General features: G+C 40.2%; 1 long non-coding RNA gene across 1 annotated transcript in view; it reads right to left on the bottom strand.

Moving 5' to 3' along the window:
* The window catches only part of LOC134360297 (uncharacterized), a 98,263-nt gene that overhangs the window by 8,875 nt on the left and 74,328 nt on the right, over window positions 1–15,060 (bottom strand). Inside the window, exon 3 of the long non-coding RNA XR_010021310.1 lies at window positions 4,382–4,482. This is a non-coding gene — a long non-coding RNA (uncharacterized LOC134360297). The remainder of the gene's footprint in view (window positions 1–4,381; window positions 4,483–15,060) is intronic.

Raw genomic sequence — 15,060 nt, 5'->3', positions numbered from 1 at the left:
GATAACCCAGGAAATTATAGACCAGTGAGTCTTTCTTCAGTGGTGGGCAAGTTTTTTGGAGAAGATCCTGAGAGGCAGCATTTATGAGCACTTGGAGAGACATAATCTTGATTAGCGGTAGTCAGCATGGCTTTGTTAAGGGCAGATCATTCCTTACGAGCCTAATTGAATTCTTTGAGGATGTAACAAAACACATTGATGAAGGTAGAGCAGTGGATGTAGTGTATATGGCTTTCAGTAAAGCATTTGATAAGGTTCCCCGTGCAAGGCTCATTCAGAAAGTAAAGAGGCATGGGATTCAAGGAGACCTTGCTTTGTGGATCCCGAATTGGCTTGCTTACAGAAGGCAAAGGGTGGTTATAGATGGTTCGCATCATGGAGGTCGGTGTTCCACAGAGATCTGTTCTGGGACCCCTCCTCTTCGTGATTTTTATAAATGACCTGGATGAAGAAGTGGAGGGATGGGTTAGTAAGTTTGCTGATGACACAATGGTTGGGGGTGTTGTGGATAGTCTGGAGGGGTGTCAGAGGGTACAGCAGGACATCAATAGGATGCAGAACTGGGCTGAGAAGTGGCAGATGGAGTTCAACCCAGATAAATGTGAAGTGGTTCATTTTGGAAGGTCAAATTTGAAGGCAGAATATAATATTAATGGTAAGACTCTTGACAGTGTCAAGGATCAGAGAGATCTCGGGGTCCATGTCCATAGGAGACTCAAAGCTGCTGTGCAGGTTGACACTGTTGTTAAGAAGGCGTACTGTGTGTTGGCATTCATCAACCATGGGATTGAGTTTCAGAGCCGTGAGGTAATGTTACAGTTATTTAAGACCTTGGTTATACCTCACTTGGAATACTGTGCTCAGTTCTGGTCACCTCGCTACAGGAAGGATGTGGATACTATAGAAAGAGTGCAGAGGAGATTTACAAGGATGTTGCCTGGATTGGAAAGCATGCCTTACGACAATAGGTTGAGTGAACTTGGCCTTTTCTCCTTGGAGCACTGGAGGATGAGAGGTGACTTGATAGAGGTGTATAAGATGATGAGAGGCATTGATCGTGTGGATAGCCAGGGACTTTTTCCCAGGGCTGGAATGACTAACACAAGAAGGCTGTTCAAATGGATGATTCAGTTGCACTTCCAGTGCTGTGTTCAAGTTAGCAGATTTCTGTCAAAGCAAGTATTGGTCTCATTTGTTATGGCATTGGAATAAATCAAGAAAGAAAATGATGGACGTATCTTTCTTACGGCTTCTGATGACATAAATAAAAATGTTGAACCTTCTGTGGATCTTGAAGCTCTGTTTTGCCATGGGAGTGTGTTAGATCTGTTGTTGCTCTCCTGCACAACCCCTGACATAGTTTATGTAGTTGTGGGAAGGTACCGATTTGGCAAGTGGATAGCCAGTGCCTTTCTCCCAGGGCAGCAATGATTATTATAAAAAGGCATACTTTTAGGACAGTTGGAAGAAAATATAAGGGGGACATCAGAGGTAAGGTTTTACTTTTAACATCGAAGCTACCCAGATGGAATTCGAGGTATTACTCCTGAGCGTGGCCTCATCGTGGTGGTAGAGGAGGCCATCAGCCGACATGTTGGAATTGGAATTGGAAGTCACCTTGAAGTAGGTGGCCTTTCTTCCTGCCTTTCCTGAATTCCTGTCTTCCGTAGTGAATGGAGCAAAGATGCTCCACAAAGCAGTCCCCCAAAATGCATTGGGTCTAAATGTTTTAAATCAGCTTGTATAGCACCGAGGTATGATATTTACCCTTAACCAATTTTACATATTCAGATACATGCAAATCCAGGCTGTAATGGAACTATGGGTTCCAACTTGGAGAAGAGGAAGTTGATATTTGAATAATGAAAATTCACCAGATGTTGCTACCAAGGCATACATGATAATTAACATGTTATCGTTTAGTGCAAAGTCTTATTTGAAACTATCACTGCTGCATCCCCACAACTGTAAAGTACAACAATTAAATAGTGAAAATTCATAATGCGTCTGAATATATTTGCTTAGACTTAACTATATTCTTTGACAGTCAGAATGCAATGAGCAAATAATACCAAAGCTCTTACACATGCCTTCAAGTTGTTTTCTGTATGATTTTATTTATTGAAATATAACAATGAGCAGCCTCTTCAAGCCACACTACCCAACAACCCCCCAATTAAAGCCTAGCCTAATCACAGGACAATTTAAAATGAGAATTAATCTAGTAACTGGCAAATCTTTGGAATGTTGGAGGAAATCACAAACCCACACGATCCCAGGAAGAACGTGCAAACTCCTTATAAGCAGCAGTGGGAAGTGAACCCATCGCCTGTGCTGTAAAGCATTATGCTAACAACTACGCTACTGTGTCACCCCAGTTTTATGACAATACAAATCAGTGGTCTCACCCACCAAATACCACTGGTGCTTGCAACAGAAATTACTGACAGCTTTCAGAATTATTTTCTAGCTAGGCTACCCTAAATGTAGCTAAATCTCAAACTAGGCAATCCAGATGGCAAAACTAAAGTTAATAACCTGTGTGCCTTTGATCTCAACCTACCTGGATAAAGTTATACTTATTCATTTCCACAGAAGGGATATCAGGAAGGAGCAATAATGCCACTAAACACACCTTCGAGAGTTCATTCACCCACCCCGTGTGTTTCCAGGTATAACTGATTGCATGCAGTACTTTGGAAGCCACATTTTCAGAAATATAGTGTGCTTTCAAAGTGTGTTTCCTCCTCCTTTATGGTTAATATCTCATTGGTTCTAAACATGATTCTTTATCAGGGTTTATTGTTGTGTTAAACAACAAAACCTATTCAGGAGTTTTTTTTTTCCTTTCTTCTAATTTAGGTAAAGTTGGCAGGACTAAGAGTAAACTGTTGTAAACTTCTATGGAGTTCAAGTTATGTCATTCAAATGACTGGTACACAAATTGGAAAGTGGAAGAGTTAGGAGTGAGGAGTGAGGTCTGTGGAATTGATCCATAAGGCCAAAACTTGCAGCCAATACAACATCACCAGCATTGGTGCTCTTTAGGTGTTGTATATGTGATTCAAGATTCATTTATGATCAAAGAATGTATGAATTACACAACCTTGAGATTTGCTTGCTCACAGGTAGCTACAAAGCAAGATACCTGAAAGAACCCAATTAAAGAAAAAAAGAATAAAATAAAAATAAAAGACCAACACTCGATGTGAAAGAGAAAGGGAAAAAAAACATGCAAACAATTGAAGCAAACAACTGCATTCTGAAGCAAAAATGAGTCCTCAGATTTGAACCCCGGAACAGCATGGAGCAGGCCCAAAGCCTCATTTATCAGTTTGTCATATTAGCGGGCACAAACCACAGCAGCCAGGACAGTCCTCATAGCCTCAGTACCACAGAGATGACCATCGTGGAGAGTGAGCGAAATTGGCTCTCGTCCTGACTGACACTGTGTCTTTTCAGTCTATCTGGGCCAGCATTTAAACAACAGAACATATATGTGACATGCCTACCTAGTGTGAAAGAACATTTGTGTTTAAACCATTAAATTTATTTTCCATTTTAAGGTTAAACTGATACTTAATTGAGGATAATACCTAATAAAGTGGCAATTGAGTGTATATTCATGGTCTTCTGCTGCTGTAGTCCATCCACTTCAAGGATTGATGTGTTGTGTATTCTGAGATGCTTTTCTGCAAACTACTGTATTAACATGTGTTTATTTGAGTTACTGACACCTTCCTGTTAGCTTGAACCAGTTCAGCCATTCTTCACTGACCTCTCTCACTTTTGCCCACAGAATTGCCTCCTGCTGGATTTTTTTTTGTTTGTTTTTGCTCCATTTTCTATAAACTCTCAAGACTTCTCTACATGTGAAGCTCAGAAGATCAGCAGTTTCTGAGATACTCAAACCACCCCATCTGACACCAACTATTCCCAGTCAAAGTCCTTTAGATTACAATTCCTTCTCCATTTTGCTGTTTGGTCCGACTAACAACTGAATCTCTTGACCACATATGTATGCTTTTATGCATTGAGTTGCTGCCATATGATTGGCTGATTAGGTATTTACATTAATAAGCAGGTGTACACGTGTACCTAATAATGTGGTCTCTGAGCATATAAGCAGTAATTGGATATCGTTACAGTTCAAGAAATGTTTCAATGGTTTTTTTTTTACTTTGTTTCCATCATTATTAATGCAGTCTGCCAACTTGGAATTAGACTATTAGAAAGTAAATCCACCCCATAATTGTGCTGGCATTGGAAAAGATCCAGAGGTTTACATGATGTAAAGGTTAATGTATGAGGAGAGTTGATGGCTCTGAGCCTGTATTCATTGGAGTTGAAAAGAATCAGGGGGAATCGCATTGATACTTACCAAATGCTGAAAGGCGTTGATAGAGTCGTCATATAAAGGATGTTTCCAATAGTAGCAGAGTCTAGGACCAAAGGGCACAGGCTCAGAATGGAAAGATGACCCTTTAAAACAGAGATGAGGGGGATTTCTTTAGCCAGGGGATGGTAAATCTATGGAGTACATTGCCACAGAAGGCTATGGAGGCCAAGTCATTGCTATGTTTAAAGAAGATGGGTTCTTGATTAGTAAGGGCATCAAAGGTTATGGGCAGAATGCAGGAGGATGGAGTTGAGAGGGCTAATAAATCAGCCATGATCACATTACAGAGCTGACTCAATGGGCTGAATGGCCTAATTCTGCTCCTCTCCCTTATGTCTTATAATGCAGCATTCTCTATCAATTCCCTTCTAAATTAATTGGAAAAAATGAATTCTATCCCCACAGTATTCAACAATAGCATGCTGAACAGTTTTTTAAATTATTTATGTTAAATTATGCAACACAGACTAATATCTGTGTCCAAGCCCCAAAGTAGAGGAACGATGAGAAATGTATTTCTTCCCCATCGAAAGAAGCATGGAATAGACATCTGTCAAAAGAATGATGCTTGACTCTTTAAAGAAAAAGTGCTTGGTAAGCATAAATCTGAAGGTTGTAAAGAAGGCATAATGATTGCATGTTATGGATCACTCTTTGGTTCTAATACCACTGGGACCATGGCAATACCAGATGTAGAATACAGCCTAATTCCTGATTAAATAATGTGTGCTGTTATACTTGATTTATTTTTCACTGACTTACCTTTGAGACTCGAGACATTTCTCATGGTTTTGTATTCTTGATTTAGTTATTCCCGTTTGAACATCAATTTCGGATTTATCCAGTGGCTACAGATTAAATATATTCTATGAGGAACAACATAATGGGCAGAATAACCTTTCTCAATGTTTCCTTGTATTTACAACCTTAAAACGTTTGCAACATAAGTTGCTGAGTATAAAGATAAAATAGCAGAACAATTGATGGACAAAGATCTGACACTTTGTTTTTCTCAGGATATACCAAGGTCACATTTACTGCACACCTTTGTAATTTACTGATGACCTCGACAGACACAGATGGCCAAGAACATCTATAGCTCAAAAAAACCCAAAGGTCCACCTCACTATCAGTTAGTAAGAGAGCTGAAACTGCCAAGGATAGAGAAGCAGTCATCGCCCACTGAAAGGAAGACTTTGATACTCACCTCAATCACGCTTCTGCCCTTGGTGTGAACAACTTTGCCTCCACGACACAGCAAAGTATATAATCCTATCCTGCATTAGCCCTGAACAACAAGGGGTGATAATGGAATAACAACTGGGTCTTGGTATCAGACGGTATCCCTGTGAAAAGTCAAAAACATTACTGCTCAGATCAGAACCTTCCATTCTTCACAGTAATCTTTTTCACAATACCAGATAGTTGAATGTTGTCGCAGCAACAACCTTGCACTCAACTCCAGAAAGACCGAAGAAATGATTGTGGACTTCAGAAAGGGTAAGATGAGGGAGCACACACCAATCCTCATCGGGGGATCAGAAGTGGAGAGAGGGAGCAATTTCAAGTTCCTGGGTGTCAAAATCTCTGAGGACCTAATCTGGACCCAACATATTGATGCAGCTATAAAGAAGGCATGACAGCAGCTATATAGGATTAGGAGTGTGAGGATATTTGGTATATCACTATGAACATTCACAAATTTCTAGAGATGTACTGTGGAGAGTATTCTAGCTAGCTGCATCACCATCCGATATAGGGTGGGATACACTACACAGGATTGAAGTAAACTGAAGAGAATTGTAAAATTTGTCAGCTTCAGCATTGGCACTAGCCTCTGTGATATCCAGGACATCTTCAAGGAACAGCACCTCTGAAAGGCAACGTCCATCATTAAGGACCCTCACCACCCAGGACATGCCTTCTTCTCATTGCTACCATCAGGAAGGAGGCACAGTACCTGAAAACAAACACTCACACTCAATGTTCATTCTTTTTTCCATGGCGCCAAGGCTGTGAACTGAGCTGGCTGCTGTGCGTTCCTACCCTGCTGGTGTGAAATCTGGGTTCTACACTTGGCTTGGCCCACGCCGGCTGCTCCGGGAGTAGATCTGGGACTCAGTCTGGTTTGGGATACTGTTGGTTTGTTTCTATTGTTTGCACAATGTGTTTTTATCTCTCTCTCTTCCTCTGTGCAGTGGTTTTTGGTCTTTTTTTTCAATTGGGTTATTTAAGTTTCTTGATTTGTCGTTGCCTGTAAGCAGACAAATTTCAAGGTGTATAATTTATACATTCTTTGATAAAAAATGTGCTTTGAATCTGTGAATCAACAATTCAGAAAAAGCTTTTTCCCTTCTGCCATCCGATTCCTGAATGAAAATTGAACCCATGAACACTACCTCACAACTTGTATTATCTATTTTTTGTACTAAGTATTTAGTTTAACTATTACATATATATTTACTGTAATTCACATTTTTTTCTCTCTTTTATCATGTATTGCATTGCACTGCTGCTGCTAAGTTAACAAAGTTCACCACATATGCCAGTAATATTAAACCGGACCCTGAGTCTGATGCTGCATCTTTTCAAATGTTTTTTGGAGATCCAAGTATGGTACATGCATCAGTCCTCCTTTACCTACACAAAAGTTATTTCTTCAAAGTACTTCAAAATAACTTGGTCAGGATTAATTTACTTTGCATGAAACCATGTTGACTTTGATTACTTTGAATATTTTCTGTTCCTTGTTTCATTAATAGTTTCCATGATTTTTCCTATACAACTGTTGAGCTGGCAGACTTGCAGTTCTCTGCTTCCCATCTTTATCACATTTTGAATAAAGGAGTTAAATTTGCTTTTCTCCCCCAAATTAATGGAACATTCCCTTCAGCCAGATTACGACACCCTCATAATTGTATGCAAGCCATGATTTTAGCAAACACATCCATAACTACTTCTAATGTATATTGACTATTTCAGTGCAAGCAACATTTTCTGATCATTTGAAAGCTTTCCGCAATTTCTCACTATAACATCGTACAAGTTTCTGACTGGATTAGAACAAATCTCCTCAACCAATAAAAAACTAAAAAGTCAATGTTGCCTCCAGTCCAAAATCTGGGTCACCCCAGCTTCAGTAGCCCAAAGAAACTTTGGTTTGAGGTTCTTGGAGCCCAACCTCCAAGTTATCTTTGACTCCTTCCCTGAAGTAAATGAGCAAATGGGCTTTACTTTATACTTTATACTTTATTGTCGCCAAATAATTGATACTAGAACGTACAATCATCACAGCGATATTTGATTCTGTGTTTCCCGCTCCCTGGATTACAAATCGATAGTAAATATTAAAAATTTTTATTTATAAATCATAAATAGAAAATAGAAAAATGGAAAGTAAGGTAGTGCAAAAAAAAAATGAGAGGCAGGTCCAGATATTTGGAGGGTACGGCTCAGATCCGGGTCAGGATCCGTTCAGCAGTCTTATCACAGTTGGAAAGAAGCTGTTCTCAAATCCGGCCGTACGAGTCTTCAAGCTCCTGAGCCTTCTCCCGGAGGGAAGAGGGACGAAAAGTGTGTTGGCTGGGTGGGTCGTGTCCTTGATTATCCTGGCAGCACTGCTCTGACAGCGTGCGGTGTAAAGTGAGTCCAAGGACAGAAGATTGGTTTGTGTGATGTGCTGCGCCGTGTTCACGATCTTCTGCAGCTTCTTCCGTCTTTCCATTATGTGCCATATTGTGGTCTTTCCATGACCATGATTGTCCTTGGCAAATTTTTCTGCAGAAATGGAAATGCCTTTACAAGATGGTTGACACCAGCCATTATCAATACTCTTCATAGGTTGTCTGTGGTTGCATAACCAGTACTTGTGGTATGTATCAGCAGCTCATACAACCATGCACCACCTGGTCTCATGGCTTCATGTGACCCTGATCGAGTTGCTAAGCAAGTGCTACCCTTTGCCCAAGGGTGACCTGCAGGCTAGCGGAGGGAAGAAGCACCATATGCTTCCTTTGAATAGAGATGTATCTTCACCCCACCATGACATGTAACATTCTTAGAACAAAGGGCCTCTATTGTAACACAATCCCCACTGGCAATAAGGGCCCTTTATCAGGAAAACAACAATTTAGATTGATTGCATCTTCCAAAGACTTTAAATTACTTAGAGGATTGATAGAATAGGGGAATCAAAAACAAGAGGGCCATAGATTTAAGACGAGGGGAAGAGTTTTAGAGACGATCTGTGATGTGAGTGCTTTCCACAGAAAGTGGTTGATATCTGGACAATACTGCCATAAGGGGTAGTGGAATCAAATACAATCTCGGTGTTTATGAGGCATTTTAGGCATCCATCTGAATAGACATGGCATAAAAGGATACAGCCCTAGTTCAGGTAATGGTCAGCAAGGAACAAAATTGGTCAAAGGCCCGGTTTCTGTTCTGTATCACAATATGATTATGATCTGAGCCTCCAATATGACTTAATAACTTGGTTGATATTGTAAGAGAGACTCTGCAGTCTCATCTACATTGGTGATAGAAGAGGAATGTCCTGGTGGCCAAACATTTTAATCTTGATTCATATTCCCGTCGCAACATGTCGATCTATGGCCTCTTTTTGTGCCAAGATGATGCCACCGTTAGCACAAAGTGCAACACCTTATATTCCATTTGGGTAGCCTCCAACCTGATAGCATCAATATTGATTTCTCCTTCCAGTAAACAAATTCCCCACTCTGACCTTTTACTTCTTCTCACCCACCTATTACTTCCCCTTAAATCCCCTCCTCCTTCCCCTTCTCCAATTGTCCACTCTCCTTTCCTGTCAGATTCCTTCTTCTCCAGTTCTTGACCTTTCCCACCATCCTGGCTTCACCTTTCACCTTCCAGCTAGCCTCTTTCCCCTCCCCCCACCTTATCATTCTGGCATCATCCCACTTCCTTCTCAGTCCTGATGAAGGGTCTCAGCCCGAAACTTCAGCTGTTTATTCATTCCCATAGATGCTGCCTGACCTACTGAGTTCCTCCAGCATTTTGTGTGTGTTGTTGTTCTTTAACATACACCCATAACCACAAGAAAAATTCTGAACTCACTCCTGGGAGTTTGTGCAGCTTCTTGCACTCAATGACAAACTACATTAATAAGGTAACACCGGGCTGCTCCAGTAATGATCATCACTTTGGCTGGAATTTGATGGGATTTTATTTTTCTATGTGTGAAATCTGATAAAGCTTGAAGAATTATTGTGCATTATTTTCAATATTTACTAATTTATGAGATACAGACATTGCCAGTATTTATTGATCAACTCTAACTGCTCTTGAGAAGGTGATGGTGAGTCACCATAGTGAACTTTGGCAAGTCATCATATTGAGCGCTTGTGGTGTCTGTAGTGATATTGCTCCTTCAGTGCTCTTGGATGGAGATCTGGATAGGTTTTCTAATTTACCGAAATATTGTTTGATCACATGCAAAGACAACTTGAATTTATATCAATACAGCGAGATTTCATAAAATGTTTCACTGAACATTGAATTAGCATCAGCTTCCCCATTCCTGTTTATCTCTCTCACCTTATCCCCTCACCTGCCCATCACCTCCCTCTGGTGCTCCTCCCCGTTCCCTTTCTTCCATGGTCTTCTGTCCTCTCCGATCGGATTCCCCCTTCTCCAGCCCTTTATCTCTTTCACCAATCAACTTCTCACCTTCCCCTTTCCTGGTTTCACCTATCATCTGCCACCTTGTACTTCTTCCTCCCCTCACCCACCTTCTTACTCTGACTTCCCCCCTTCCTTTCCAGTCCTGATGAAGCGTCTCGGCCCAAAACATTGACTGTTTATTCATTTCCATAAATGCTGTCTGACCTGCTCTGTTCCTTCAGCATTGTGTGTGTGTGGCTTTGGATTTTCAGCATCTGCAGGTCTTCTTGTGTTTCAGATTTAATATTGCTGACATATGTACATATGTTGTGAAATTTATTGCTTTGCAGCAGCAGTAGAGTGCAGAACATGAAAACCCTATAAATTAGAATATATATATATATCATCATCATCATCATCATGTGCCATGTCATATGACATGGGCAATCATGGTCTATGACCATGACTGTTCTTGGGAAATTTTTCTACAGGAGTGGTTTGCCATTGCCTTCTTCTGGGCAGTGTCTTTCCAAGATGGGTGACCCCAGCAATTATCAATTACTCTTCAGAGACTGTCTGCCTGGTGTCAGTGGTCGCATAACCAGGATGTGATAGTTGCTCATATGACCATACACCACCTGCTCCCAAGGCTTCACATGACCCTGCTCAGGGGGCTAAGCAGGTGCTACACCTTACCCAGGAGTGACCCGCAGTTTAGAGGAGTGGAGGAATGCCTTAAAGCTTCTTTGGTAGAGACATATCTCCACCCCTTTAAATGAAGTAACTAGTACAAAAAGAGCAAAAATAATGAGGTAGTAGTCATGGGTTGTTGGTTCACTGTCTATTCGAGTAATCTGATGGTGGAGGAGAATAAGCTGTTCTCCTCTGCAGAAGAAGCTATTTCATGCTGAGACATAGGTTGAGGAGGGATGTGTAAAAATCTGGAGAAAGGGGTGGGTTTTAGCCATGATCTTAGAGAGGGAGGGATAGAAAGGGGGTCTATGTATGTCCTAGGCTGTTGCAGGAACACCCCCCAATGATGAAGAGATGAAAATCAAGGATGTTGAAGTGTTAAATTTGGGAGGCACGAGATAAAAATAAGTTGCAAAATCAGCTGCTGACTCACTATCTCACAAAGACCTAACATGACTGACCTGAAGAACAGCGTTATTGCTGGCATTCACTTCTCAGTCATTTTAATTATTAGGTTTTGTTTGCAATCTGTGGCAGTGGGAGGAGAGGAAGACTGCATCCAGAAAGCTCTTGTCCTAGGTAGACGCAGTTCAAGGGCAGGTTTAAGCATCCCTAACTGATCTGTGCCAGTGATTCATCACACAGTCTCTCATTAGTGTCAATCTGTTTTATCACACAGTAACAGAGCACGAGGGGTTGTTGCACCATAGCTCACTGATGTAGAAATAATTTGCAGCTATTAGATGCTAGCAAATGTTCTAACCATAATTCATATAACCATTTAATTGGCAATTCTATATAATTTTGACATCTTGTTCCAAATTCAAAACAAAATGGTCTCACGCCAGCTGTTGTGATCATTCCTGATTTTCAGAGATCTAATATACCAACTGCTGCAGTTTTGACAGACTACTTAAAACTTTTCCAGATTAAAGCAAATCTAGCGTCTGATCACGCTCACTGTGTCAGATGGATGGCACCACTGTATATTGTTGTTGTTGTTGTTGTTCCTTTTTGCACCTTGTGGCCCATCAGGTGGCATTTTTGCTGTTTCTGTAGCATTTGATTTTTTTTTTACAAGGCCCAGTTGCTAGCTTGACGCTCAACCCAACAGACAGAAAGCGTGCAGGAAGCCAGCCAGGTTCGAACTTGGGATCATTTGCCTCGAAGTCCAGTGCTGATGCCACTACACCACCAGCCAGCTCCACTGTACATTGCCCCCAGTGTATAGATGGGCCATAGAATCCAAGGGTAGTTGATGAGACTGTGAGATTAGTGTAAATGGGTGATCAATGGGCAGTATAGACTTGATGGGCCAAAGAGCCTGTTTCTGTTTTATCTCTCCCTACAACTGTTTGCTGCTGCTTTTTTCTGATCATGTTTAATCAAATAAAAGCATTGGACCAAAAGTAGGTTTGTCATCAGTGTGAAGGAAGAGTGTAAATTGTGCAGAATATCCCTGTGGCTAGAGATATGCACTAATACAAACAACAGAACTGGGACTCAGAAGCTTAATAGCTATTGTTAAAATTAATGCATGAATGCAGAATGTATATACACAACATACAGTACACGATTTCATAGGATTTAATGTCTGGTGTGCAAGAATTTAAGTTGAAGCAGTCAGTCGTGATTATTGAAAAGGAATGAGTCTTGATGTGGTCAATATGTGGGTCCTTGCTTGCACACTTGCTTGGACACATATGTTCCTGGAGGCAAAATTAAATAAGTCATAGGAAATTGATTTAGAGAATCTGGGCTAAACTGTCTACATATTTCTGCAACTTGCTTATATCTGAAATCTGTGCATTAAAATATGATTTATATGAAAATATTTTAAAGTTTCTATTTAGAGATATAGCATAGTATCTCTAAACCTTCCAGCCCATGAGCTCGTGCCACCCAATTACACCCATGTGACCAATTATCTCATACTGTATGTTATTGGAATGTGGGAGGAAAGCAGAGCACCCAGTGGAAACCCACCCAGTCACGGGGAGAACATGCAAACTCTTCGCAGACAGCGGCAAGAATTGAACACAGGTTTCTAGCACTGTAATAGTATTATGCTAACTGTTATGTTACTGTATCACCCCAAGTATTTATTCTGTTACTCAGTTTCATGCTTTATGTAACAGTGTATTTAAAACTTTATTGATAATAATTTTCAGTCACAGGATTTTATAGCTGGTTTCTCAATTGTTTGGTTACCCTTCTGTTTGGTCAATTTACAAAATCAAACTTTAACGGTATCGTAATATACTTATGATGCTTCTTCAAGCAAAACTCCTTGCCTGATAACTGTTTGTAGCAATGAAGCTCTAATCTCTGGAATTCAATGAGCTACGCAGATTTTCAAAACGCTGCATCTGCAGAGAAGTTCTGCATTCCATAACATACTTTTGTACTTGTCACTGTACATTTGCATTCTTCTTTGTTAAAGACTACTGCAGAACTGGACAATTACAAATCTCATCTCTGCTTCATCCCTGTCCCTCACTCTTCCATGATTCACACTTACTCAGGATCTGTACTGCACAAGTCTGACATCAGCAACCGATTTGCCGCAGACATTTACAGCACTAACTTCATGCAGTCACTTCTGCTGCAAACCAAATTATATGTGTTTTTTCTCTTGTTAAAGAGATGAAAGGATTCTTCACCAAACTTCCACTGAGTAAGCAACTGAAACATTTGAAGCAGAGACAAATAGTTGAGCAACTAGAAATTACACAAAGAGGAAAAAGACAAACATAAATGCAGAAAGCAGGATTTGTGCAGGATCCAAAAAAATACTATCAGGCAAAGTGATAATCTTTTTCTTCACTTCATCAAAAAAAAGTACACTGACCATGTAATAACCTTAAGTAACGACATAAAATAATTAAGTAATTGAAGAGAAAAAGGATTAAGGTTTCAATTTCACTAGAGATCCTGCAGATGTTGGAAATCCAAAGCAACACACACAAAATACTGGAGGAACGCAGCAGATCAGGCAGCATCTATGGAAATGAATAAACAGCCAACACCTTCAAGGTGAGATCTTTCATTAGTCCTGATGTAGGGTCTCGGCCTGAAATGTCGACAGTTTATTCATTTTCTAAGATGCTGCCTGACCTGCTGAGTTCCTTCAGCATCTTGTGTTCATTGCTAAGGTTTCCATTTAATAATTTTGCATTAGTTCTGATAAAATGTTGTGAACCTGAAATATTAGTGCTATTCTTCTCTTTGTAGATGCTATCTGACCAGTTGAGCATTCCACCAATTATTTTTATTTCCAATTTTCAGGATTGTGCTTTTAAATTATAATAACCTTCTTCTCCTAAAACAGGATGGAAGTGAGCCATCAGCTATAAAATATCTGAATTATTGCAATCAGATGAGAATAATTATTGTCTATTATTTCTGCTTCCTTAAGCCAATGTGATCTCAATATGCTTCTACATCAGCATTCAGTAGCATGTATAAATCTATGACACAGCGCTCAATAATTGTCACTAGAGTGAGTCATTCCTCATCCCTGCAATCAGCTCCACAAGTAGCACTTGGAGCCCCATTCTTGGAAAACGCTACGTTGTAGGTTGAAGATCTCTAATTTTGCAGAGTGCATGCATTTTGATTGCATTAGGAAAACAGGCAGAGAGGTCAATAGCTGATATGGATGTCAGATATTTGTCTAGATGATGTTTTGCTGATAGGGATAGGTTCTGGCACCAAACCCCAAACAATCCAGAGTTTGAGTGATAAAACAACATAATATACATCAAATTCCAGTCAGTTAGAAATGTGCTTTCTTTGGCAACTAATTTACAAATTTAGTAAATGAATGTAAGCAAGTGAAGTGGAACTTGAATAAGTAAACCCAAACATGACCAAACAATTGTCAAGAGTGCAACAACAGACAAGACTAAAGTGGAGCAGAGGGTGTCATTGTTTTGGAGATGATAGTAAACAGTCGTGGAGTAGATTTGGAGTCAGAAATTCATCTTTTATTTACTATAAATATACATAAGTACATATAAACTTATCAGGAAAAGGACAATCAGCCCATTAAAACTGCTCTGCCATTCCACAACACAATACTATGGCTGATCTGACTGTTAACCCAAGGTTTGCATTCTTGCCTCCTTTCTCTCTATGTAACCTTTCACCAGCGTCCTTATATAGAAACTCTAGTTCTGCCTTGAAAATATTCATGAACACTGCTTTCACTTCCCTTGAGGGAACAGTGTTCCAAACATTCATGAACCTCAGGGGAAAAAAATCATAAAGGGTCGTAAGCTGTTGACCCCTAGTTCTAGATTCACCCACAAGATCAGATGTTC

The sequence above is a fragment of the Mobula hypostoma genome, chromosome 2 (assembly GCF_963921235.1).
Source record: "Mobula hypostoma chromosome 2, sMobHyp1.1, whole genome shotgun sequence".
Taxonomy (NCBI): domain Eukaryota; kingdom Metazoa; phylum Chordata; class Chondrichthyes; order Myliobatiformes; family Myliobatidae; genus Mobula; species Mobula hypostoma.
Note: the sequence above shows the minus strand (reverse complement) of the source record. Positions and strands in the feature narration are given on the sequence as shown.